The sequence below is a fragment of the Phyllostomus discolor genome, chromosome 3 (genome assembly GCF_004126475.2).
Source record: "Phyllostomus discolor isolate MPI-MPIP mPhyDis1 chromosome 3, mPhyDis1.pri.v3, whole genome shotgun sequence".
NCBI lineage: Eukaryota > Metazoa > Chordata > Mammalia > Chiroptera > Phyllostomidae > Phyllostomus > Phyllostomus discolor.
In genome coordinates this window covers 168,286,768-168,311,703 of record NC_040905.2, presented here as the reverse complement: position 1 = coordinate 168,311,703, position 24,936 = coordinate 168,286,768, and the positions used below count along the sequence as shown (strand labels likewise).

Below are 24,936 nucleotides of genomic sequence, written 5' to 3'. Positions count from 1 at the left end.
GGTCATTCTCTTTACTTAATGGGAAAGGATTTGAGAGCATACAGGAGTTTTGCTTTGCCTTTAAAATAACTCATTCCATTTACTACCAAGATAAAAATATTCATGTGGGGAACCAAAAGTTTAATGTATTTATAATTGTTGTTTCTGATTTTTCTTTGGTGTGGAGGGGATGCTTACAATATCTTTGAACAGAGAAATTTATGCTAGAACTCTCACAGATTTGGTGTTCAAATCACACATATATCCTTATAAAAGAAAATAGTCTTGATTTAATTGCTTCTTCTGATCAGCCCAGAGAGTAAGCTGTTGGACTTCCCAGGCCTCATGTTATCAATAATACAAGATATGGATGCTTAAATATAGCTTTCTCACAGGGGAATTGCTGTCACAGGAGCCAATGACCTAAATTGCCTTCGAACATCAAAATTCCTAAAGGGAAAAGGACACATATGCTCTTTGAATATTAAACTAATGACTAAACTGGGTCAAAAGGACTACAAAGAGCACATTTACAGTGTTCTTTTCTCTTCCTCACTGGAAGTGAGGTCTCGAGTATTCATTACCTTGAAGAAATCTATTGTATTTCCTAAGCAAATTGCTTCAGATGGGTCATGTGATTTGTGATATTTATCTTTGATGATATAGTTCTGTGCCACTTTTTATGTTTCCTTAACTGAGTTTGAAGTAATTTTTGGGGAATCACTCATGCCACCCTACCTGTGTTCACCAGTTTTCTCCTCCATGTCTGTCTTCAATTACACATAAACACACAATGCAGTCCTCCCTTTAGGCATTCGAAATAGTCTTAACAATTGTATACAACTACTTCAGCAGGTTTTCTTACATTGGCTTCCTTGATAGGTGGAAGTCAGTGAAGACTGGAGAAAAGACTCTTGAGTTGAGTGATTTGGCAGATAAAGGGTGACTAAATGAAGAACCACTGTAGTTCTTCAAGTTCATCAAGGACCAAAACATCCACAACCACGTCAGGAATGAGATCATATGTTATTCATGCTTTATTGCTTAACACATCACTGAAGTCATAGATATTCTATATTTTCTGAATGGATAAGTAAATGAGTAAGCAGGAGGGGAAGGCAATGGGTATACTATTTCAAGAGGATAAACACTGGTGGAGAGGAAACTTAGTGGGTGAACTTCAGGTAGTTATGTGGTCCCAGAGGAAAGTTATGTGGGCCCACAGATGCTCCTTGACTTATGATGGGGCTATATCCCGACCTCACTGTAAACTCTTTAAACTCCAATTTCCTCATCTATAGAGGAAATAATGATACCTGATTCCTAGAGCTGTTATTAAGATAAAAATACATGGAAAATACATGGACAATAAATGCATTTAATAAACCTAACCTACCTCACATTACAGCTTAGCCTAGTCTACCTTAATTGTGCTCAGAACACTTACATTATCAGGATGTAACCCCATGATAAGTGAGGAGCATCTGTAATTGCCTTCCTCTTCTTGTAACCAAAAGCAAGAGACTCAGATGGGCATTTTGTAGATATAATGGGATGTGAAAACACAATATCCAAAAATGCTGTTAATGCAGTACAATGTAGAGTATGGGGAACTCTGCCTTGTGGCCACTGTACAGCATCATGGGAGAGTATTATACTGCATATTGCTAACTCAAAAAATGATCAAAATTCAAAATTTGAAGTATAGTTTCTATTTTGTGAATATTGCTTCTGCACCATTGTAAAGTCCAAAAATTAAAAGTTGAACCATCATATGTTGAAACCCTCTGTATTTGGCTTTTAGACACTTAAGAAGAGTAAGTAGAGAAAAGGAGATTTAAAATTCAAGCATGATTTAAGAAAAAAATCAGTCAAAATAAGAGGTAAATACTTTTCCTTGGAAAGGAGAAGTCTGACAGTGAGCACACAATAAATATTTGTTGAATAAGGTAATGGGTGAGAAATGACACTTCATCTTCCAAAACAAATAAGATTGGCTAACAGTACACAGATTTTGATGCAGAAGGAAAATATTTGGAGTTTCTTATTCTTTAATCATTTAGGACAATTGTAGTAAATATTTGGGAAATGATTGCAATATGCTAGGTAGCATGTTACCTGCTTTACATATGTTATTGTATTTAATCTTGCCATTAATATAAAAGAGAAGGGGGGAGTAGTGTGTTGGTCATTTATAGTTGCCGGAACGAGACTTAATCTTCAAGTGAACTAGGCTCAGGGAACAATTGTAACTGAGCTAGAATTTGAACTCAGAGACTCTGACTCCAGAGGTTAGCACTGCATAATAGTAAAGGAACAAAACCAGAGGCTTCAGAATTTTTTATTTCTAATGTCCAATGGTTTGTTATTTTCTCATCGTATGAGACTGTTGCCTTCAGAATTATATACTCATTAAGGTAAAATCACTAACTTGGTGCCTTTGAATCTTCCTCACTCAAAATTCCTGGCTCGTTGTAGTCAATTGAATATTTATTTGTTAATTGATTTATTAATGAAAGGAGTCAAAAGTTGGGGTATAAAGATTAAAATTTGAAAATCTAAAAGGAATTAATATTTATAAAAATGATGAAACACAGAAATATGTATATTAATCCATTAAAGTGTGGCCAATAAGATCTGAGGCTCTGCTATGTCAGGTAAAACTTCTTAAAGACAAATTTAACTTCTAGTGTTAAAAACAACAGGAAAGACTACAGCATACTGCCTGGTACACTATAGGTTCCATAAATATCAACAAAGATACCAGTTACCTTAGGCATTGCATATGCCCAAATATCATTCCTGTCATTGGAAACTTTAGGTAAATTACTTAAACTCTTTAACCTCAGTTTCCTCATCTGTAAAGGAAATAATGATACCTGACTCCTAGAGCTGTTATTAAGATCAAATAACATAATTCACATAAAACACTTAAGGCATTACAGACAGTAAATGCTCTATAAATATTAGCTCTCATTATTTGATATTAAATGAATGAAAGGAAACTTAAAGTAAATATACAAATGCAGCATAGATCTTAGGTGAAGCCTAAGTTGGATTTTCTGTTCTGACATGAATATAGCCCATACAATGAATGGGTTTGCCCCACCTGTTTAAGAAACAACTCATCTAAAGGTATAATACACATAAGCTTGGATCATTAAAAAGGCCCTACATCAGAGGAAGGAGTAATGTGATATATAGCATTGTACATAAGCTGTGCATTTCAGGAGACAGGGATTATGAATTAAGTATAGTAAGGAGAGGGAGGAGCTCTTTTCCTATATAGTGCTTGAGATATTGAAAGTACCAGCTAACATTGCTTTGGGTATCATTTCCAGAATGGTAAGCCTGGAGGTAGTGATCATTGTGAGATGCTGTCACAAGTTCACTGGCCACTGAAAACTCCAGGGAACTCCAAGGTATTTATGGAAAAAAATTTAGGAGAACTAGAAATCTTCTGGATGAGGTTAGAAAGAGAGAATTATGCTACAATTAGCTTCATACATTTACAACTTCCACACCAGTGTGGTCTGGGGAATAGGAATTATGTAACTGACCCTCTGATCCAATTTTATCCCTTAGCCTATGATCCAGATAGCCTAAGATTACCTGCAATAAAAATCTGTTTAACAGTTTGAGTGACAGGGGAGCATTCACGGCTGCATAGGCCCATCGCCTACCAGCATTATGGAAAAGTATTATTGAGCCGAATAGTATGTGAAAGTCATTGCATTAAACCAGGAAACCCCAGTATGAATAACCAGCAGCCTTATTTGGTTTATTTTCCCACACATATCTGCTCCTTTATCTCTCTGTAAGGGTTGCTAGTTAATTGATAGTGTGAAACAGACTTTCGTAACTCCTACACACTAAATCAATTAATGTTGAGGAGTCACTAGGTTCACACTAAACGCTGTTGATTTCTAGCCCTTATTTTTAGTTGTTGCTTTATTTTCCTTTTCATTACTTTTGCTTTGGTATTGTGTTAATAACATGAGGATAAGTGGCATGACCCATGGCCCTTGTAAAAGGTATAATAGGAGATTAATAAACATATTACACATATTCCGGTATAGATGACAGAGCCATGATTACACAGTGAAACTCTCATGGTGTGAGCATGCACCAAAGAAGCTATGCTGGTATTGGGTGAATTTTTACATCCTCTTTTCTTCTGCTCTATAGCACGATATTCATGAGTATTCTTGAATGGTTTAAGGAGCATTATTATCTGCATCTTTTCCTTACTGCACTGGTCTAATCATGCATCCCTTCCTTTCCCCAAATCTCTAACTTCACGACACCCTTGATATTTGGCAGATGCTCATTGTATCCAACCACCCCTTGGCCCCTACATCTATCAGTTGGGATAAAGCTGGAAATACTTCACTTGTTGGCAATGTCTTTTAAAACTGTACTTTGTTTTTTATTACCTGTGATGTTGGGATAATCATCTCTCTTCTGTATAGCACTCTTGTCACTGGGACCTCCTTTTCAATGCTAAAATGCAGAACCACACAAACTTGAGTAATGGGAAATTTGTTTTTCTTATACAGTGTATATTTTGGTCTGAGAGAAATCACTGGTGCCAAAAAAAATAGGAAAATAAATAGTCTGAGAATCAAAGATCTGCTTTAAGCTCAGAAAAGTTTGGAAAAACCCAGAACCTAAAATGTATATATTTACATATCAATATATTTTGTATACATAATATTAAGTATAAATAAATACAGATATGTAAATTAAACATATCCTAACTTACACTACATATACATGTGTGTATGTTTGTGTGTGTGTGTGTTGGCCAGTTGTGTGTATATAAATGTGTATCTAAAAGTGTTAATTTAATATTTTTATAGGACAGAATTATAGACAATTTATATTTTCTTGTATATTTTCTGAGTTTTTCAGGTTTTTTTTTCAATGAATATGGAGCCCTTGTACAAAAAGGAACAATTGAACATTGTAAAGCAAGCCCATGCTTGAGTCTTTCTGACAACAAGCCATAAAAGCTGCCGGAGTCAGGAAGGACAGAGAAATTGCTAATGTTACCTGGGCTCTGGCCAGATAGGTCACAGTCATTCATTTCTCCCCCCACCTCCATCTTGGAAGCACCAGCTACTTTGAACCAAACGATATATGTGATTAATGAAGGTACTGCTGTGTTATAACTAAACGGATTACTCCAGAACAATTCTAGAGACAGTCTGATTATGTTTGAATTATAAAATTGTATTTCCTCTCAAATAGTTCCAGATAGCATCTTCCCATTCATACAAATTGCAGAAACATAAATTAAGCCAACCACCAGCTGATCTGAAAATTAAAGTTTAATTATGAAGGACTATTGTTTACAGGTAATGATTGCAGCACCCCAGATAAATAAAACCTTCCAGGGTTGCATTAGGTTCTTGTACTTCCTTCACCATTTCATTCAATTATGTGTGCACACAGAGAGGGAGAGGGTTCCGATGTGCTGCTAGCTTCTCACCTCCTGGTTCTCATTCTCTCAGCCTCCGGAAGTTTCCACAGCACCTAATATGTACTTTGCTTTTTCACCGGTTTCCTGACTCAGGTTATCCTAATGATTTTCATTTAGAAATTTAACTCTAGATGAGATCGTCCTCCTTCAAGTCCTAGCAGAGTAGTCACAGCAATTCTTAGTAGTTAAAGAAAGAGAAAAGTCACTAGATATAAAAATCAATTGCAGTAAGAGGCTACTATACTCTCTGCTGTTTTGATTCTGAACAGAAACATAACATTTTTGATGTTGTTTTTGTGTTTTTTTGTTTATTTTATTTTATTTTAATTGTTCAAGTACAGTTTTCTGCCTTTTACTCCCATCCCAGCCCACCCACCCAGCACTCCCCACTTCTCTCCCATTGCCACCCCCCATAGTTTTTGTCCATGTGTCCTTTATACTTGTTCCTGTAAACCCTTCCCCTTTTCCTCTGAAATTCCCCTGAAATTCCCTCCCTTCTCCCTTCTGGACACCGTCAGCCTGTTCTCTATTTCAATGTCTTTGGTTATATTTTGCTTGTTCCTTTGTTTTGTTGTTTAGGTTACTATTAAAGGTGAGATCATATGGTATTTGTCTTTCACTGCCTGGCTTATTTCACTTAGCATAATGTTTCCAGTTCCATCCATGTTGTCACAAAGGGTAGGAGCTCCTTCTTTCTTTCTGCTGCAAAGAATTCCATTGTGTAAATGTACCACAGTTTTTTGATCCATTCATTTACTGATGGGCACCTAGGTTGCTTCCAGCACTTGGCTATTGTAAATTGTGCTGCTGTGAACATTGGGGTTCTTTTGGATTGGTGTTTCAGGGCCTGTGGTTTTCTTTTCTGGAGACCACCATGGGTTTATCCAGTTAAGAGTTAAACAAAGGTATTTATTCAAGCAGGATAACTTTACAAGACAGCTTTCTCATTTTTGGAGGATCAAATTTGATTTTAAGTGAAGTTAAAATCAAATGTTTTATGTGATTTTGAATTATACTTCTTCTGACTACCTATCTGTTTTTAGGTAGAAGTCAATAAACTTATTTTTGAAACATTAACTTCACTTAAAATCAAATTTGATCCTCCAAAAATGAGAAAGCTGTCTTATAAAGTTATCCTGCTTGAATAAATGCCTTTGTTTAACTATTAACTGGATAAACCCATGGTGGTCTCCAGAAAAGAAAACCACAGGCCCACTTTGATTTTTGTGACTGATATCTCGGATCACGGAAAAGGAGAATTGTAATTCCTTGAGAAATTGTTCTAACAACATGAAAAATTTCAGTTGTCTACTCATTTCTGGTAGTGATCTAAATAAACAATAGAAATATCCTCATAACTATTAGAAAAGAATGAACTTATATGAAAAATTCTCAAAATCCTCCTCTGTTGGAAGAGTTCATTTTTGTCTTCTACCTGTTTTAACTTGTGTTTAAGAGCTCATGAGAAGCTGTTCACTAGCATAAATAAAGGCCTCTCCCTTCATGTCCCATGTCCCCCCACCCCCACCAATTCCATGTGCTTTCATAAGAGAAGAAAAAGAAGGGAATCTGGAAAATGCTTCTATCTCTTATACATGATGGTGGGGTCAGCTTGACCCCTCCTGTATTCATTTAATAAGCAAATCTTTTGTGAGCGAAAACAGGAGAGTTTTTGTTCACATAAATTTTAACAGCCAAATGTAATCAGAAACTCAGTCCAAAAAGCAAAAAGGAATATGTCCTTTGAGCCCTACTTCAGATAAAAGCCAAGGCATTTCCCAGGGCTTGGATTACAGTCCATTTTGTAGATAGTCATCTGTGGGGATGATATGGGTCCTCCTCTGAACACAAAGTATAATAGATGTTTTGAGGGGAGTGTGCTGAGAGGACCTAAGACCTTCCTAGCTGTGTGTACTTCCAAACCTGGAGAGCTGAATGGCTGTTAAGCTCTCCTCCCTGTAAATCTGACTGTATCCCATGAAATCAATGTTATATTGCTGAGAATGGATAATTTTTTTAATGTTATATGGGATTAAACCAGAGGCAAATTTTGATTTTTTAGAATGTATCTATATAATATTTACCATACAGCTATTATGTAGCAGGCATTGTGTTTATTACCTTCATACATTTATCTCATTCATCTTCCCAACAGCCCTGTGACATGACATCACCCCTTCTACATACGACTTAGGGCATTAGATGTTACACTGCTAGGAAATGGTAGTAAAGGGTACTTGAGGTTTGAACCCACCGAGTCTGTGCCCTGAATTGTTAACTGATTACCTCCTGCTATATTCCCCTTGCTATGCTTCTCTGTCTCTTCCATGAATTTAGAGAGTTCCATAATAGGAACTCTCTAAAACAGTAAAGCACAGCACATGGAAATGGAAGAGAAACAGACACAGTCAAGCTAATAAAATGTGACTATAACATGGCAGGAAGAAGGTTTAATTTCTATCCTAAATGCCTATCAGAGATAATTTTTATAAGAAGAAGGGCCTTGTTTATTCATTTTTGTATCCCTAGCACAATGCTTAGCAAATAGAAGCAACCAAATATTTTAAAATAATGTTTATATTATACCATTTATAAATTTGTTACTATGTTTAATGTAAAAGATACATTATAATGACAGCCAAAGAGCAAAGGATGTTGATTGGTCATTTCAGTGAATGCTGCCATATTGGTCTTAAAGATTCAGAAACAATCAGAGCACAACCGAAAACAAATATATTGTTTTGTTTGTTATTCTTAAGTCAATGCTACAGTTTTAAGAACTATAACTGATATTACTATGGCTACCTTCCTAATCAAATCCTGAAATATCAAATTGAGTTTATTTAATACTTTATGAAATATTAATAAAGGAAAGCAGAAAAATCTATATTTGGTAAGTGGAAGAGTTGGTCTTACTGTCACTAGGGAAAAAAACTGGTGAGAAATCATATTTAAATTTCAATAAATTCACATCTCCTCATGTTTATCATGAAGATAGAGAATCAATGTTGTTTTATCTTCTTTAGTTTAAAAACCTTGTTCAAGTTGTTCCACCACACAACTCCAGGGGTCATCATTCCCATTGTTTTGAGTCTGTGTGGACTTAAGGGGTCCTCTAGTTTCACAGGCACCAGCATCCCTCTCTGTCTCTCTCTCTATATGGACTATTTAAGTCAAAGCAATGAATTCCTATTTGCAAAAAACAATTTCTCTAGGGACTTTTTTCATATTAATATAATAATTTATTTTATGTTAGCATTTATTGAATAGTATGTCAAATTCTGGGCTAGAAGCTTGCAGATGAGTAAGACATGATCTCTTTAAGAGATCTACCATCTGCCAGAGTGAAAAATACTAGCGGTATGACATGATTTTTATCTACAGGCAAATGTGATTGATGATCTAGTGGTACAGATACTTTGAGGTTTAGCTGTATAGAGATATAAATAATGCATGCTATGCTTGGATAGCTAGAAATCAAGGCTACTATGGTATTTTGAATTTGGGACATCTACACAAACTTTTTACCCCTCATGTACACTCATCGCTCATAGTAGCCCATACTCCCTCTTTCTGTGTGTGGGCCTTCCAATGCTAGAAAAGGCTTGGAAAATTATGTTTTCTAGGGTTTCTATTCTTGATTTTCTTTAGCAATATATGTCACTAGTGATTTCACTTGTATCAGCTATGGTTCTTTGTTAGCTGAACATGACAGAAAATCCACTCCCAACCAGTTTTAAGCACAAAAATTTGCTGTGTCCTATAACTGGAGAGCCCAGGAGTTGCTTGGCTTAAGGTAGACAATGTTGCTAATATTCAATTTCTCTTGTTTAATCTTTTTAGTATACTTCCTTTGGGTTTTTTCAACTCTGTCACAATCTCATCTTGTGGCTTAAGGTGACTGCTACAACTCTGGACTTACATCATCATATTTCAGAGGTGCTGGTAAGGTCCCACCAACCACTGTTGTAAGGGGAGTATGAGGCTCTGAGGAGCTTAGACTTGTGTATATGCTCCAACCCTGAACTGTCTACATGCCAAAAAATGAGATGTCCTATCTTCCAGAGAATGGCAAACATTTTATTTTCAAGTTTTTGTGTTTCCACATGTTCTTTGAAGAGCCAGAGTGAAAAGGTAGGGTAGAGAGCCATTAAGCAAAAATTAATTGAGAATGTAGAAAATAGCCTGTTAAAAGAAAAAAATGGTGAGGGGAAAGTTAAAAATCTTTAACAGAAGATATGACCCAAGTATCTGAACGTTTTGTTGGAGCTTTCAAAATCAATACATACCTATGACGGGAGTACTAATAGTGCCTAGCATTTATTAGGCACTTGTTATATGTCCGCTATTTTATGAAATACCAAACACATGAAATAGATAAGTTGTTATCCTTATTTTACAAATAAGGGCCTTGAGAGTTGGGGAAGTTAAATAACATGTCCAGGATTACAGGGTGAGTGAATAGGAGAGTCGGCCTTAAACTTTCGTGCAGTTTGAGAGACAGTGACAGTGGCTTGTGCTCTCAGCCTACTCCATTACCAGAAACAACACACAGCAAGCAAAGCAGTTTTCCCACTGGTTTTGTATCTCTCAGGACAAATGGAGCAGTGTGACAAACTGGGAAGCATATTTTACGGGAGACCTTGGTGGACATGAGGGCATAGTGTATAGGATGGCCAAGATGGTGATGAGTCTAGAAACTGGCAGATCAGGAGCATCATATCAAGAAAAAAAGGACATAATGACTTTGCCTGTGTTCAGGCTGTTAAGACAAGACTGGGTGGCTTCAATGACAAACATTTATCTCTCACAGTTGCAGAGTCTGGAAACCTGAGATCAGGGTGCCAGAGGACCTGGCAAGGATCCTGTTCCTGGTCCCCAGATGGCAGTCTTCTCCCTGTGTCCTCATATGACAAGAACTGTGTGTCTCTTCTTACGAGGGCACTAATTCCATCATGAGGGTTCCATCCTTAGGACTTAATTACTGTGCAAAAGCCACATTTCCAAATACCATCACATTGGGATCAGGGTTTTCACATATGAATGCTTGGGGCATATCATCCTACTTGTGAAAACTGGTTTGTAGATAGGGAATTATATGTACTCTGCATTGGATATTTCAGGGAGACAGAAGCTAAGGAAAGACTTTTTAGACACTACTCTTTGACATATGCCATTCCTTCTATCTAGAATGTTTCTCCATTCTTTTTACATGTCTAAATACAACTTGTTCTTGACCATTTAAAATGCCATTTATTGCATAAGGCCTTGCCTGATTTCGCTTTACCACTGCCATCAAATGAGTTATCCCCTTCCAGTAACTTCCAGAGCACTAAGACTCCGCTGCTCCTAAGATACCACCACTGCCTTGAACTATCCCTTATTAATGTGGGGATCTTACCTCTGACTCCAGCCCATAAGCTATATGAGGACAAGTGCTTTGCTAATTTCATCTCTGAACCTCTCCCGAGTGCCCCATTCAGCCTTGCACATAGCAGATACTTAGAACACCTGCTGAAGTGACCTGGCTGGTGAGACACTGAGCTCCTATCCCTGGTCATCTTCAGCACAGAACTGAAGACCATGGTTATGAAGGTAAATTCCTGCATTAAGTAGAAGGTACATTATATGGCTTCTAACACCCCATTTCATTCTAAAATTCTATGATATTTATGGCACATTTTATGCCCATTTTGTACTTTTTTACCTTGTTATTCAAGTTTTATTTTATGGATTTGACAGAAAAAGAAACTGAATTTCTGTCTGAAGTATCTAGATGTCTCTAGCTAGACAGAAATACTTTCAAGTTATATAAAGGGAGATACAGATAATATAGACATACAGTCTGTTACTATCCCTTATCTATTACATAGACAATCTGTATAACATGTGAATATAAAAATGCTATGTAAAAATATGTATTGTACATAAGTATTTTTACATACATGCTATATCCTTGTATATGTTTGGAATTATAACACAATTCTGCAGAATCATTTCATTTTTTTAGTTACATAGAAACTATACATGTAAGCAAATGTTTGTGTACATAGCATAATATACATAATGATATATACACACATTAAAGTTGTATAATATGTATATATAATGCATATGTATACATTATACACAGTCATGCACACACAGTGATTTACAAGAATGGCTTGATATTTGAGGTTGCCTTTCACCCTGGAACATAGTTATGATGATAGTGCCAGGATCACTTTTCAGAGAGAATGAACTAGAAAAAAAAGAGACCAATATATTCTAACCCATGTCCTTCTGCCTCCATTACCCCTGTTCCCCACTCTATTTTTCACCTCTCTACTTATAAACCTTGTCATTTGGTCTCCATATACAAGTGAAAATAACAAGTTTGGGTGAAGTGATTTCCAAAACCAAAAGAGCATGAAGCATCTTTCAAAGAGAGGAAAATTGGGCGAAGTGGTGTCATAGAATTTTGGAGCTGGAAATGAGCTCACCAAATTCATATGTTAATCATGTTATCTTGGACTAATTAAGAATAAGCAAACCTCATTATATCTTTGAAATTCTGCTGCTTATTCCTAGAAATGTCAATTGGCTTTTGGTTAGCAAACTAACCAAAGTTAGTTGGTTAGTAGTTTTGGTTGGCTTTTTAAAATTAAGCTTGAGTTTGGAACCAGGTACAAATATTGTTGATATATTTAGAAACATTTTGGTAGCAATAGTTTAGTTTGTATAATAAACTATCATTAGACTGTTTTATAGATTATGTTGAATTATAAAGATATTTTATATCTTAAAAATATAATAGATCTTAGAATACATCAAACCCATTTAGAATCCGCTATGTTTCTGTTCCCACTGCATAAAATGCAGTTCTCTTGCCATTTGGACAAATTCCACTCAACCTTCAGTCTGTTAGAACAGCTTCCATTTTGAAATCTATTTTCTCTTTTCTGATAAAACCAGTGTTCTGTCCTCTGTATAATTTGGGTCCATAAATGCTTCTTTCTACCAATACCTGTCTCAAGTGTCTTTTCTTCCACTGTTGGCTAAGGCGTCACTGTAAACTGATAGGTATAACTCATCTTGTTGTTAACAATACCTCACTGAAAAAAAAATAGTCTTTTGGTCTTCTTTGTATTTCTAGCAGCTAGTCCAACATCAAGCACAGTGGAGACATTGTAAACATTTGATTGAAGAAGGAGTAGCACGATAAGGGTTAAGGCAGATGGACTGCCTTAGGTGCACTTTCTTCCTATCAACATTTGAATCCAAAAAAACATCATGTCCACATTTTTTGAGTTTTCAAATATTTGAGCTTCCAGTATGTATTTGCTTTGTACTCATGCAGATTGTAATTTTCAAAATACAATTACACCATGTACTCACCCTGAAGTCATTTATTAGTTCGAAGTGTTTTCCAAGTCTTTATACTCAGTAGAATTGGCCTAAACATGCAATAGCCTAGGTTTAAAATCTACTTTGCTGATTAAAAGAAGGAAATGAGTTTGCATTCACTCTCCCCAAAAGCTTATTAATCCATGTACTTACTTTACTAAAGAATGTACACAGTCACACAGTGAAGTGCAAATACATTAAGGACCCACCATGTGCAATTCACTGCAGGGTTCTTTGGGAATACAGAGACAAATAAAATGGACTCTTTCTTCCAAGAATCCAAAGGGCAGTCACAGTACAGACATAACTGCAAATAACGATTTTTTTCTTTTAATAAATGGAGCACTGAGATAAATGCTCTCTCAAAATGTGAAAAAAGAGAGTGGTAAGACAAAAGAGAAAAAAAATAATTCTTATGGGTGGGATCTGAAAAGGCCTTCCAGAGGAAAGGGCATTCCATTGAGCTCTTAGTAAATGGTATTTGCATTGTATGGTATAAGTAGTATAGAGAGGGAACTTCCAAGAGGAAAACATATGTTGGTCAAAAGGCTGGAAGCAACCAGGTGAAAATCTATTCTTTGGCACAGATGGGAAGTAGGAATGGAGGTGGAGTATAAAATGCAGGAGCTAACAATGTAGCCAGTGGTCAGCCCTCTGACTCCATATGAGGTGAGTGGAAAGTCAGGTTTGTGTCAAGAGGTCTTGTTAAAAGGTAAGAATTTGGCTTTACTATCCCAGGCAGCAACAGAAAGATAATTAAAGTTTTTGAAGCAAGAAAAAGTCATGGTATTCAAATTTTTTGAGATTGGAGATATCAGGGTGAATTTATAAACAGGAGGAAGTTTGGTAATTTCATACGGATATGAAAAGCTTAGCTATAATGCTCCTCTTCTTGAATAAGGACTGGGTCTAGGGCAAAACATTCGAGGTGCATTGGGATGTAAATTTAAGAGGACACTCATGCTTAGAACCATGCAAATGCATGAAATGGTGCCTCACTCACCTTAACCTAGTCATAGCCCTGCTTAGAATATTAAGAGCAGGTCTGTGTCACTTTGATCGCTTTCCTAGGTCTTTGGTCTGGGGTAGAAAAAGGACATCTCTAACTGATTGGTGATGAGCATTTAACTATGAGCAATGAATTTGTGTGTTTCATTATGATAAGTCAACCATACTGCTCATTTTGAAGGTTGCTGGGAAGAGAAAAAAATCAGAATAAATCACTTTTAAAACCAAGAAGTTGGTGTCACAGAATGTTTGATCATCCACAGTCTTCATGTTATTACTAATTCGTCACTGATTGCCTATGTGAAGTCATATATAGTCACTGATTCTTAGGGCAGTTTTTAAGCTGTAAATATAGTGAACGGTCCATTCAAGAATGTTTACTCAACTACAGTCTGCCAGGCTGTTTCTCATCCAAGGAAAATAAAGAAGATAGTTAGAAAACACCTATCACAATATTGGCACATTGTAGGTTCTTAGTCAAATTCTAGTTCACTTTATTTCTGTAGAATCACTCTCTCCCCATGGACTGGGTCCACATCACTTAACTTTAAGATTCCACTGCTAAGACAGTTCTTCTATAGTATTTTTAAAATATCCTATGCCAGGCAATTGCTTCATTTTAATATGTTTTACCACTACCTGGAAGGAAAAATTGGTTAAAAAATTGTGTGTGCATGCGTGTGTGTGTATATATATATATATATATTTGTGTGTGTGTATACACATGAAATGGTGCCTCACTCACAGTATACACACACAGATATATATATATATATATATATATATATATATATAATATGTACCAGTTGGTACATGTATACAGTAGTGATATATAGTGTGTGTATGTGTGTATATATGTATATGTGAGGTCTGTCCAGAGGTATCCAGCCATATAATGTGAAAAATAGAGACATTTACTCAAGAAGATACAAGATACAAGAAACACTGTACATAGGACAATGACACCTCAGTTTCTTTCAAAGTAGGCACCTTGGAACCTCACACAGTTCTCTCAATTGCCATCAGCTGCCCTGTCACATTTTCCTGAATCTCATCAAAGATCTGAAATCTCTTTCCTTTAAGAAGTGATGTTAGTTTTTGAGAAAAGCCAGAAGTCGCAGGGCACCAATTCTGGGTTGTAGAGGGGCTGAGTCACCTAGGTGATTTGATGTTTTGCCAAAAAATTCTGCATGAAACACGATGCATGATTGGGTGCATTGTCATGATGAAGCTGCCAATCGCCATTTGCCCATTTGGCCTGATGCGTGGGTCACCAGCCAGCAGTGATCACGGAACACTGCAGATGGCTCGTCAAAACGCGAGAAGAAAAACACAGAGACACACCAGTTTCTGTGGAGAAGTAGGGACGGAACAGCTACCCACTCTAGTGGGGAGCGTGCCAATTTACCGTCCAAACTGGCTTTTATTGGGTTCATTTGGCATAAAAATTCAGGTAAAGCACATTACTCATTGAGAGGAAGTAAGGATCAAAGGATAGGTAACAAGGAACTCTGAGGGTCTATTTTGAATCAGGGTCAAAGGGCTGTAAGACTTTAAGGAAGAAATTAACTTCCTCCTTGGACCCTTCTCATTCAACTGAGAGCGTTCTAAACAAAGAAAGTTTCACAGGAATTTACATGTTCTTTCTTAGGCCTGACCACCCGGGGAATCCGCCATTTCCAGCACAGAGCTGCACCACCCTGTCATTGTTTCAGGCTTAGGTGGAGCAAGGGAAGTAAGGCAGCCAAGAGATTAAGAGATTTTCTTGCAGAGCAGGAGGACTCAGGCTTTGTCAAAGCCAAAGGGTGAGAGTCCATCACTCCCTTTTGCCGTAGCTCCCAAAGTCCTTCTTTTGGGGGCCTCCCACGTGATTGTGCCTGTCTTAGATCATTCCCCCCTTGGGGAATCTTACCCATCATTGGCTAACCGACCAAGCATTGGGGGCCAGGCAGGTGAGGTATGAAGGAGCAGAAGTGGTGCTCCTGTCAGGGAGATAAGTTTGTCTCCTTGCTGGCTTATGGTTCCAAGCACATTCCCTTAGCCTTAGCCTAGGTGGGGGTTACAGCTTCTGATACCAGGCAGGGCGGTTCCCAACAGTGGCCTTCTGAATTATCCAAATAATTTTTGCAGAGGAATTTTCCAGCTTAATGCAAAATTGAATGTAGATTTTTTTGCTCTAATTGCTCAGTCATTTTGAATATGATGGCCACACAGTACACATGCTCACTTCATTGTGTCTACCACCCCCACTGACTAGTACAGTGAAGTCATCATTGTTTGTATATGCTCAATCCAGTCTACTCTCTTTGCCTACCAGTTTACATTGATGTCACACAAACCATTCTTGTTATATTAACAATGATTGGGGTTTTTCCAGACAGACCTTGTATATGCCCTTCAATGTATAGATTTAAATTAAAAAAATAATGCGTAACATAATCATTAAAAATAAGGAGTACATTTATTTGTTTTCTTTATACTTTCCCACCCATCAAATAGTATATTGTACAGTCAGAGCATCCTACCAGTTCAGAATATGTGCCTTTTACGATTGGCTCCCCCAGTAAGATGCCAAGAATGGCAGGATGGAAGATGGAAAAGAGTATGCATAGGCTTTGAATCAGTAAGGCCTGGGTTTCAGTCTCCCATCTGCCATCTCCGTGACCTTGAGCAGGTTGCTTTCCTTTCTGAACATTTGTTTCAGGTATAAATTGTGCCCCTACAATGCTGTAAGCATTAGATATTATATGTAAATTATCCAATGTAGTTTCTGATCCATGGTAGGCACTAAATAAATGGTAACTATTATTATCAGACTGACATTAATTATAATTTTATGAAATTATTTCCATCTCATACAATCACTCAGCCACTTTAGTTCTACTATATTCTAAGGGATTTACTTGAAGTTCAGACTCATACCTCCTTTTAGTGTTCAATGGATTATATGAAATGTATTACCTGTCATATTGTATCATCTAAATGAAGCTCTTTCTTGGGACAGACACATAGAGAAATTTGAAAGAGTTCCCTACTCAGGACAAGCTAAAATCCTCCATATGAAACCTCCATGTAAAAACTTTTTCAAATTTTCTTCTATGATGTTATCTGTCATCTTCCTGCCTTTTCAGTTCCTTCCTGCCATCCCAAAGTCTCTTACAATGGAAGTGAAATTCAGTACCTTGTTGTGTTTTTATTGCACTCTTCTTGCCTCCTGTACTGCAGAGATGCTCTTCCTGGTATACCCACTGCTGGTGGTTACATTATTAACCTCTTCACTCTTTTTTCTGACATTGATCATTTTAACTCCAATAACTCTCTCTTCTTTGATTTGAGAGGGGATCAAGCCATGTAAGATCACATAATCCACTAAGATAGATTTCTGTAGACTGTTAGAGCTGGAAGGCATGTTGTAGAGTATCTGGTTCACTTTGTTCTTTATACACAGGATGAGGGGAAAGCTCTGAGTAGTTTAGGTGTCTTGTGAAATGTCATTCAATGCTGTCTGGGACTTATGTCTTAAAACCAAATGTACATTTCCTTTGTTTACCTAAAATGAAATTAGAACACAGCTGTAACTGAACTTGTGGGCATCCTCTCTTCACCCCTTAAGCTAGTAGGTATTACAGGAGGAGACACTGCAGAATAGTAAAATTGCATGGTCTTGTTAATAATATAACTTTACATAAATGTCAGGGAAACTGGTATCATTTGAATGGTTTCCTACCTTTTATTTGTTTATTTATTTATTTTTATTTTTTAGCTCTTTGGCCTTTTTGGCATACACTCATAAGAAGAAGTACTTGTAATTAAATCCAAAGAAACCAAATGATCATCAGGAAACATCCTGAGGAAATCACCCTCAGCACATCAGTGCTGGGTCAGTTGAGAATAGTATACAACTATTAAATGAACATGCAGGTAACTAAATTGGTACTTTAGGAACCCTGTCTATTACATGCATTCATCATCAGATAGATGCAATTTTTCCACATTATTTCCAACAGGATTCATTTTAAAACATCAATTGGTGTTATGTCTGTGGAGGGACATAAGGTCCTGAAAGTAAAAAATAAATAAATAAATAAATATTTGTAGATAGGCAGATGTGGCTTGTATCTTATGCAAAATCATCCTAAATTGTAACTTCAAAAAGTCAGTATGGCAGACTAGCTAAGGAAAGAGCCAGAATATAAGGCAGATGTTTGCACACTTACATTAGAGCTGCTTAATACCAAATCAAGACTCGATGAAACTGAGTAATCATTTCAGAAATAGCTTCAAAAGCATGTAGTTAAACTAAGTCTCTTATTTTGAAGTGTTCTCTTGTGTGTGTGTATGTGTGTGTTTTCAAATAATGACATAAAGCATTTTCATCTAGGTTTTCTACCAAAGATCCTTCTTATGAAAGCTTTTATATTAAGCTCACAGTTGTGAAGAAAGCAATGCTGTACAAACTTTCAATATAGGATACCATGGCGACACCTTGCAAATCTCTCCCTGATTACCTTGAGACACTCAAAAACTTCCCTTCTTTGCACCCTTATGTTTAACATTGATTAAAGCACTTGTATGTGCTAATGTGCTGGGCACTGTTCTGAGCATTTAATCCTTTCAACAATTACTAGGGGAGCTACTCTTATTCTGTTTTTAAAGAAGAGAGCACTAAAATACAGAAGTCACCTTTTCCAAAGGATTGCAGCTAGTGAGAGATTAGCCAGGAGTGGAATCTAAGTACAATCTTCCTTGAAAGCCCATCTTCCTAACTACTTTTATAGATTGCCTCACTCGTTCACTGTTAATTACTATTCTAGGTGACTATATCCTCTCCTTTCAGGTAGTTTGTTAATACAGTACTGGCACTGTTTCTCTTTGTACCTTTAAAGGTGGAGCACATTTTGTTTTGATAAAGATCACTTTAGCTTCATATTCAGAAAGGCAAAGGTTGAGCAGGTGTCCTGGGTGTAGAGCTGGAAGGGATAGTCCTGCCTCCAACACACCTGGCCTTTCTGCTCTCTCCCACACTCTCTCCTGCTTTTTGTTCAGTATTTTTAGGTACATAATTGATTCTAGAATGTGTGTATATAGAAGTGGTTTAGGATCAACCATTCCTGATCACTTTCATGCCTACTGTGTATGTATTAGGTTGACCAAAAAGTCAATTGCCTTCCTTTCCATAACATAAAAGTCACGTCTTTTATTTTCACTAGTAACTTTATTGATTTGAATATTATGAGTATGTCAACTATCTCCCACTATTGGCTTTTAGTGGAGAGAGGCCAGGGGTGCTGCTAAACATCTTCCCATGCATAAGACAGCCTCAGAGCAAAGAATTATTTGGCCAAAATGTCAATAGTATCAAGAAACTTCACAAACCACTTTTGACATGTTTGATCAGTTGCAGCATCTTCTCTATACACTGCACAAAACTCTTTTTGAATTTCAGTTGTGTTTTTACATTTCTTGAAATAATAAAGCATAGTATGCCAAAATGTTGTATATATTCTTTCATCTTCAATATTAAAATGGCTACACCAAAATTCACCAATTTTGATGTCTTTTTTTTCACATTTTTTCTGTTGTTGTTCAAGTACAATTATCTCCCTTTTCCTCCCACATCACCACTTCCCACCCTTGATCCTATCCCCCTTTGGTTTTCTCCATGTGTCCTTTATACATGTTCCTGAAAACCCTTCCCCCTTCTCCCCCCATTATCTCCTCTCATCTCTCTGGTTACTGTCAGTTTGTTCTTAATTTCAATGTCTCTTGTTATATTTTGCTTGCTTGTTTGTTTTATTGATTAGGTTCCACTTTAGGTGAGATCAAATGGTATTTGTCTTTCACTGCCTGGCTTATTTCACTTAGCATAATGCTCTCCAGATCTTTTTTTTAATGCACGTTGATATGACTGCTGTCACAATACAGTCTAACAAAATTGTTTTGAATGGAGTTAAAGACAACTAAGCACTACTAGAACCATCGTATGGAAAAAATGTAATGTACTTTTTTAGCCAACCCAATACAAGGCCAGCTACATAATTTCCTAGGCCTAGGATAAAATAAATATGTGGGGAATCTTATTCAAAAAGCAGACAAAAAAATCTTTCTTTCTTCTGTTATCTCTCTGTTGCATTTGTCATGGTGATTGTTTATTTGCAATTCAATGTTATGCTCCCTTAGGCATGGAGATTACTCACTAGATGAATGTGCCTTGGACTCTGCAGGAGGAAGGGGGAAGGCAGTTGCTAGGTGGGGTTGAGAATGACTAAGGACCCATCCCAGGGAGGCAGTGGGAGATGCAACTGTGGTGGAGGCTAGGCTCCAAAGCCCCAGCACATTCTCCATTGTTTCATTGAACCTCACAGAATGCAAACTTAAAATAAAATTACTAAAAATTTTTAATGACAACTGCAAAGGGAGGGCAGGCCTCCCTTCCAAATATGGGGCCTATGCAAGTACCCTGGTTGTGAGACCATGAAGCTGGCTCTTTATACATATGTATTTGGTTTGGCTTAAGGATTGGAGCTGGTGGAGAGTATGACTATAGCCTCTGTAAGCTACATCTTGCTCCTACCACTATTAGTGTGATAGCATCCTTTGGGGTTGTTGTTGTTGTTTCAGGCCCATGACTAGATTGAAAGTCTTACAGGACAAAGCCTCACCTCTGTGGCCTTACAAACTTTCCCAAGGTGACCAGAAAACCACTGGGGAACAATGTGGGCCCTACAGAAAGCCCATTTCAGAATGGACCAGGCTTCCCAGCAAGACAAGAGAACTTGCCCCATGTGATGGCAAAGGGTGTCCATGTTCACTGGACTCTCTGAGAAACACTGACTACTAAGCAAGCTAAAGAAGCAGCAGACAGATGCAATTTGCGTAACAAAGCACTTTGTGTCATTGGGAAGACTCACATGCATCTTAAATAAAGAACTGTTTACCATATTTTGCCATATATAATGCACACCCACGTTTTTTGCCGAAACTTTTAGGAAAAAAAATCTTTCATTTTAATTTTTTTAATTCCATTTAAAAAGTTCAACAAAACTGATTATCATATTCCAGGGTATTATTTAGCATATGGATATCATTATTACTTTCTAGAGTTATACTTTTAATATATAAGCACAAATAAAAGAATTAAAAGCATTTATATAGATACGGAATTAGTACTACCCATGTATAATGTGCACCCTTATATTTCCTTCAAAAATTTGGGCAAAAATTGTGCATTATACATGTCAAAATATGGTACTTTCAAGTTTACCTTCCAATGGTACAGTGCTGAATATGCAAATTGAAAGGGACTTTGGAAATCATCTCACCAATACACTTTGCCAAAGAGAAAAATGAGGCTGGGGAAGTGACCTAACTTTACCTTAGGTCATACACCTCCAGAACCACAATTTTTATTTGGCCTGGTTTTTATCACAGCACACCTTTCCCTTGGACCTTGAAACAAATTCCTTGGGATGGAAGACAACCTGAGGCCAAAGATCACAGTGCAGAGTGCTACCTGACAATTCCTCCTTCACTCCAGACCCCAGCTTGTCACCACCTATAGACCATACCTTTTTCTTCCCCAGAGTACACTTTCTTTTTCATCTCATGCATCATTCAGGTGGTTTATCCAACTACCGGCCACCAAGTCTGATGGACACAGTCAAACATTTTCTCTTTTTTTGGATGTTTGAATTGTGTAAATAGAACCCGAGCCAGGCCAGCACAGCAACTTCTCCTCTCTGTCTCCTCAGGAATTCAAAGCAGGGGTGAGGGTGTACAGTTTGGGATTGACATGGAAAAAACAGGTTCTCATTCTACTTAACTGGCAACAAGTTCCTTGAAGATTGTGAAGTTACATCAGGCTCATTGGGAAAGTGGGCTTGAGCCATGGCAGTGGCCTCCCAGGTGCCAGGGCAGACAGGGTGGCAACTGTACCACCTATTTGCTTTATGCTAGTTTAGGACTCGACTCTGGATTTGCCCCTGAATTTATTGTGTTGCAAATTGAAATACCATTGGAAAACGTTTTAATTGAATTCTAGGCTCATAGACAAAATTTCGTAATAGCCTCCTCCGTTAGGCCTTCTAGCAGAAATCCTCTTGCCGTGCTCTGTGAAGATGCAAGATGATTAGAGGAAGGTACTTTTGGTAATCCCTTCAACACTGCAAATTCTATCTAACATAATTTTATAGCTACATATATGCTGTAGTCTAAATACTTCAAAACTCCTTTTTTGATTTGGTGATTTCTGTTTTTAAAAATCATTAATTAAATAAGTAATATAGGCCATGGTGAAAATTTTAGAGTACAAGAAAACATTCAATGAAAAATCTTGTAGCATCTCATCACATAATTGATTTTAAATTCTCCCTTCCAAGAGGCAATTACTGTTAAAAGTTCCTTACATATCTTTCTAGAAATTTTCTATTTATAAACAAATTGTTTGTTTATATACATGGTAAAATACATATTATTCTGCATCTCTTTTTTTCATGTAAAATTATATCCAGGAGACAGGATATACAAGCAGGTCTATTTAGATCTGTCTCATTTTTTAGCATCTACATATCTTTCTCTTTCAAAGATGTTCCTTAATTTATGTGAAAAGTCATTTAAAAAGGATGTTTCCTAGATTTTTTGTAATCACCAACAATACTAAAAATATCTCATGAATATGCTTGTGCTCACATGTACATGTACATAGATAAGATGATTTTCTAAAGGTGGAGTTACTATCTGAAAAGATACATGTAATTAAACATTTTGATAAATATTTCCAAACTACACTCCAAGGAGCCTGTGTGATTGGTGAGTACTTGAAAAACTGTGATGGGTTAGAAAAATAAAGACAAATATAAAATCAAAACAGATGACTATGAGTTGAATTAATGTTATGATAGGTTAAAAGCATGAAGGAAATAGTAATTTAAATGGAATTAAAAAATAATAAGTAGTTTAGTTCAGTTTATCAAGCACTTGGGACCTATTGTGTGCTGAGCAGTGTTGGAGGAGATGGAGATGGAGGACATGAGGAGGGAGCTGCACCCAGGTGAGCTTGGCTGTATGTTGTCTCACCCTTAAGGAATCTCTTTGATAGGTCTGTTGTTGGAGAAAGGGCTCATGTTCATAGTTCTTTTTTGAAGCTCAAATGCCTTTCTGCTTTAGCCCATAGCATTCATGAACAATTCAAGGACTGATATTCAGGCTTTTCCTTGTGTAGCTATGGGTTGAATCTCCAAAGTTGGTGAAGTCCATTGAGTATCTTTCCTCACTAAAACATTGCCAGAGTTTGTTCAATTCCTAAACCATCACATAAAAGCATATTGAGTCCAGAGTGTAGCAAAAAAAAAATTATACATCTGTGGTTAAAGAAGGAAACAATATTGTGGTAAAAACAGGTAATGAAGCAAAAGATAAAAATTATCAATTTAAATAAGTTACTTACCATTAACACATGCACTTGGAGACTACCAGGTGAAATCAGAGGAAAATGAGTAGGTCTGTGGAGACTTGACTTGGGGTGGTGAACACACAACACAGGGTACAAATGATGTGTTGTGGAATTGTGCACCTGAGACCTGTATAATAATAAAAAATAAAAATACATTAAAAATTCTATTAAAAAGAGAAAAAAGAAAAGATCTGTGAAGATTCTGAAGGACACTGGCTCTTTCTCTAGGAACTTTCTGGGGCTTTAGAAGTTAACCAATCTCTGCTAATTTCTACTTTTTTTCACCTTTGCACTGCCTTTCTTTCCTGAGCATGAAAATGGATCAGGATAGGTTTTCCTGAAGTGAAAAAGAAAGAGTGGAAAGAAAACTGAATTTGAATAGGGTGTGTAAAATGTGGAAAAGAGGTGTCCTGAAATGGAATGAGGACTGTAAGGTGATGAAGCTTGGAGTCAGACAGTTTTGCAAACTGCCCAACAGGTCATGATGTTTGTCCCCAACCCCTTGGCCAGTCTTCAGAGGGAGGCTGGGCTTTAGTAGTGCTTGCTTAAAACTAGTGGTTCTCAAGCCTGGAAGTGCTTCAGAGTCTCTTGGAAATTTTGGAAATGCAGATTTCTGGCACTAGTAGTGGCCATTTGATATAGGAAATTGAAGGTGGAGCCTAAAGAATTGGTATTTTTTTTTCTGTCTAGGTGCATAAATTTCCCAGGTGATTCTTATACACAGCAAGGATTGAGAACCACTTGGGTGAGACCACAGAGCTTTGGGTGAAAGGGAAGGAAGACTACCTATAATCTGTTCATGGTGTAAGCAACCTTCATTAAGGTCAAGTGTTTGTAATGCATGGAATGCTTGTTTGTACCTCAGGAAAATGAATTCTCTTTTTGGAAAAGTATAGGGTGTAAATCCTCTGTTCCTGAAAACAGGATAGTAAACAAGGCAGGTCCCTGCTTTCTTTGAGTTTATATTATAGTTTTTGCTCTATTCAATGGTCCTGATAAGTGATTCTCAACCACATTGTACCTAATGCCTGGGCTTCATCACCAGACGTTATTCACTGGTTCCAGGAGCTCAAGCATTCTTACCTTTTTGTTTAAGGATAAAATCTCAAAGTACTTTATTTTATTTTTAATTAAATTTATTGAGGTGACATTAGTTAATACAATTTTATATGTTTCAGGTGTACAATTCTACAATACATCATCTGTACATTGTAGTCTTTACCACCCCAAGTGAAGTCTCCTTCCATCACCATTTATCCCCTCTTTACTCTCTCCTACCTCTTCTTATCTCCCTTCCATCTGGGAATCACCATACTGCTGTCTGTGTCCATGGGTTGACCTTTCTTTCTTTCTTTCTTTCTTTCTTTCTTTCTTTCTTTCTTTCTTTCTTTCTTTCCTTTTTTTTTCTCTACTTCTCTTCCTTCCTCCCTTCTTTTTTTTTTTTTCTCTTCACCCTCCCCGGGCCCCAAACTCTTCCTTTCTGACAGCTGTCAGTCTGTTCTCTGTATCTATGTGTCTGTCTCCACCTTGTTTGTTGGTTGATGAACAAAAACATTGATACCTTTTTAAAGCTGCCTGGTAGAGTCTTAAGAACTAAAGTATTGAGAACTTTGTCCAGATCTGTATG

General features: G+C 37.0%; 1 protein-coding gene across 1 annotated transcript in view; it reads left to right on the top strand.

Moving 5' to 3' along the window:
- The window catches only part of TRPM3 (transient receptor potential cation channel subfamily M member 3), a 501,162-nt gene that overhangs the window by 19,123 nt on the left and 457,103 nt on the right, over positions 1–24,936 (top strand).